Consider the following 4,366-nt stretch of genomic DNA (forward strand, 5'->3'; position numbering starts at 1 on the left):
ACAAGTCTGCTGTCATCGTTTGTCAGATAACGTAGCGTACTGTAAAGTGTTTTTCGCATCAGGCCGCCACGCTCCACTGTCTTTGCATTCTAAACACCAAAATACTCACCTTTATCCAGTTATCGTGACAATGCAGTGGAACCTTGGAAGCTGTACAATTGAGCCACTGAGAACTAGAGTGGGCTAACTCGGTAAAAAAACACATTTTAACTTTAGGGTAGGAATTAATAAAGAAAAGACGTATTTCAAATGAATGCTGGTCGAAATCGAGGTTGAGTTGCAATTTTGATGAATGGGGGTGTTTCATGATTGCACTCAGCACTTTTCCTGGTCTATCAGTGCAACACTGGACCAACTTCAATTTCCAAAAGGTGCCAATAAGTATTTTTATTTTTTTATCTTATTTTCTTCTTCTATTTATATTTCACAAGTCTTTGCTACTTATTGGGCTAATCTGGGACCTTGGGTATAAAATTTTGTGCCATATCATGTGTAAATGTGGTATGAAAATTAAAGATCCTTGAATCCTTTAAATGTTCAACCAAACCATGTAATCTTGTCCAACGAAACTCCACGCTAGCATACGATGCAAAAAGGCCATAGATGGGCGAACGGAAATTAACAGTGATGTTACGGTAATTATAAGCCTTCAAACAACTGCTAATTTAACACACTCTGAGCAGCAACGCATACAAGCAGAGCATGCAACAATGGTCGCAGGCATCTAATCTCTTGGAGTGAAGTCACAGCAGGTTGAGATGTACTGAAGCCTCAGCCAGTGTGACTGTATGGCCAGTTGGCTAATTGTCACCCACTGGTGGTGTTTAATGCCATCCTAGAGTGTGGTCCACTCATAGCAGCCCGCTGCTCATTTCTCAAACGTGTCATGAACAAGCTCGAGGCGCTTCTTTGATAAAACACCAAAATGCACAGAAGACTGAGAGAACTTACTGTGTGTGTGTGTGTGTGTGTGTGTGTGTGTGTATGTGTGTGTGTTTACCTATTCAATCAGCCACGGGCCACAAAAAGACAGCTCTCCGCCTGCCAACGCTTGAACGATCTTGGATGCGGCTCAATATTCTGTCGCAGTTATATGACAGAGCTATCTGCATCATCATAATTGAAGATATTCATATATATTCCTTGGCACTTGTCGGCTGCTTCACTGTAGGTGCACCTTCACATTCTAATGAGAGCCAACACAAGAGTTGTGTCGGAACATAAGATACTGATGATTGTGTTTGTTTGATGCTGTCAGGGAAGGATAGTATTTATTTCACAATACAGTGAACCCCGCTATATCACAGTTTATTGTTCGCGCCTCCCGCTATATCGTGAATTTTTAAGCAATCGTTTTAATGGGTTTTTTTTTTCAATTTACAGGCAAGTCCAAATTTTGAGTTGTGCACCTTGAGCACAAAAAAGAGATGACAATAGAAGAGAATGCATGCCTGTGAATGTCGTTGTATGCTCTGTTTGTATGTGTCTTATGTTAAAATCCTGTAGCACTTTTTTTGTCATGACCGTAACCCCTAATTTACGTTAGCCCCTCTATGGTCTTATATGTTAGCATTAAGCTAAGGACTCTCGTTAGATCAAATGTTATGATTTGGTTGAACATTTGGGACGTTTACATTTACAATTATTTCATTGTCTTTTGTTTTATGTGTCCGTAAACTTCAACTAACTGTGTAAGTGAGATATTCTTCTTTTTATTTCCTTAAAGGGATGTTATACGACAAGCCTCCCTTTTCTTGGCATCGTAAGGCGCTAAGGAATACTTTAAAAAGTGTGTTTTGATGCTTTTAAATATGTTTAATGCATGTTGGAGTGGTAAAACTATTGATAAAAAAGGTTTTTATATGGTCTCTCTATGTAGCAGATATTTTACTGGTGGGTCTATAGCATACTTAACTAGATTTTTCAGGTATCTACTTGAGTCTTCATTTTTCAGGCGACTTTTTACTTTTACTCCTGTAAGTCTACAAATATATAATAATAATATTACTATAGTAATTACTATAATTACTATAGTAAAAATAAAAAATATATTATTGAGTATTACTAGTACTTTTACCACTTTTATTAAAGGAAAACATTGTGGATACAGCTCTTGTTTTTAGTTGATACAGTAGATACCCCGGTGTACCTAATGTTGTGGCCGGAGAGTTTGGAGCTGTTTTTGGCGGCTGAACAAGCATGTGAATCATCTCATTCATCAAAAATATGAATACTTAAGATGATTTGCATTTTTTTGTCAAGGAGATCCGGATCCACTTGGAAGCGACGTGTTCCCACGACCCACAGCATTGCCCTGGGTACCAAAGTGTCTGTCGTCCAAGTGTTTCAACGCGCTGGAATTAACACAATTATTTAGCCATCTTATTGCTGTTTTGATGTTTGACTAGAGCGGATTTAGAATTAATCAGTTGCTCAAATAAATGACAAAAAAAATGCATGTTGGGTAAAATGAAACCTCTAAATTGCACATAGGTATGAATGTGAGTGTGAATGGGTGTCTACATGCGCCCTGTGATTGGCTGGCGACCAGTCCAGGGTGTACCCTCCATTCTCTCACCAAAGGTTAGCCGGCATAGGCTCCAGTTCCAGTTCCAGGTGCTTTTTCGCCTCCAAACACAAGCTCGCCCGCTCACCCCGCCGCCCTAAAACGTACTGCAGCCCTACCCTCGACTCATCGATCACACTCAGACTCTCACTCATCCAATGCAGTAACATTCAGATAGATGACCTCATGGCCTCGCAGACAGTCGGAACTTGTCAAACTCTCACACCAATTCATGTAACACAACTGCAAGGCTGCTACAGTATATAATAGTACTACATACATTATTTTAAAAAGTACTGGAGGAGGCAATGCTTTGCAATGTATTTTAGCAAACCTGCAATTGCGTTACACGGATTGTTTCCACAGTCTTATAAGAAGATAAGAAGACTCACTGTGAAACCATGAAGGCGTCTGCGTGTATTTTGTGATTGGACGTGTGGGAAGACTGGAAGGATGAAGAAGAGCTTGCCGTGCGTCGCTGGGACGAAGGCTTTGAGCGGAAAAACTACCGTTCTCAAGGCATTGGATGGATTTCAACTGGACTGTTGTGATTGTCTTAGAAGCGGGGCTAGCCTGGCTAGTGCTGCCCTAAGCCTCGTTGCACGAACTGATGAGGCCTGCTCGGATGACAGGTCTTCTACGACAACCAGCACAGTCCAGTTGTGATCGTTTGATGCCCTGAGAAGGAAATAACCTGGATGAATGAGAATATTCACAGGCAACACAACCATTCATTTGAACAATAAAGAGGTTATCAATTGACCACCGCTTGTCTTCATCTTATCGTTCTAGCACACCCTACAGTATATTTTCACTGTTACAGGAGGGTGTGAGGTGAATTAGGTGAAATTGTGTTGATGGACCTTGTGAGTTGGCTTCCAGCTTCTGGAGGAACAGCGAGTTCGGTTACACATTTATTTATTTATTTGTTTGTTTATTTCTGAAGTTAAAGCAGAGCAACCTGAGAGCACCGACTGTCTCGCAGACAATCATACACACGCACGCACACACACAAGGAGGTCGAATGGAGCTTTTACTGTTTTACTCTGTTTATGTCTGAAGCCATTAACGGACGTTTGTTACTGTCGCAAGTGAGCATAAATGCATCAGATGTCAGGCGGTCTGTCAGAGGTGATGCGTCGGATGTGCGTGTCTCTGCCGAGAACTTCGACCGAAGCTCAAACTCGCCTCCATAGAAGGAGCAGTGGAACATTCCTGTGCGAACATCAGCTCAAGTTTTGATTGAGATTAAATCATTTTGGTTTTGGGGAATGCTTGCCGGGGATGAGGGCGCTCACGTGATGAAAACTTTTTAAGGGGAATCAAGATTACTCTTTATTTGTCTCGCTTAGGAGAAATTTGTCTTGGTGCCAGGGACATCTGCATACACAAATACAAAGAGTAATATATTGATACAAAATATAAACACCACATACCTGTAAAAAATTCGTCAACAAAGAAACTTCAAGCTGTTTATGGCCACGCCCACTTGGAATTTGCTGTCAAACTAAACATAAAGAGATTTACACTTTGTGTATTTGAAACAACCCCATGGCTTAGCCTTTCAGTCCGCTAGCTTAATGCTAGCACCACATCATAGAAGCTAATTTAAGATTTTATTTTGTGGTTTTGAGAACGGTGTTGGACTCCGCCAAGGCTGCCCTTTGTCACCGATTCTGTTCATAACTTTTATGGACAGAATTTCTAGGCGCAGCCGAGGCATAGAGGGGGTCCGGTTTGGTGGCCTCAGAATTGCATCTGTGCTTTTTGCAGATGATTTGGTTCTGTTCACTTCATCAA

The sequence above is a fragment of the Phycodurus eques genome, chromosome 17, assembly GCF_024500275.1.
Source record: "Phycodurus eques isolate BA_2022a chromosome 17, UOR_Pequ_1.1, whole genome shotgun sequence".
In the NCBI taxonomy this organism is placed as follows: domain Eukaryota; kingdom Metazoa; phylum Chordata; class Actinopteri; order Syngnathiformes; family Syngnathidae; genus Phycodurus; species Phycodurus eques.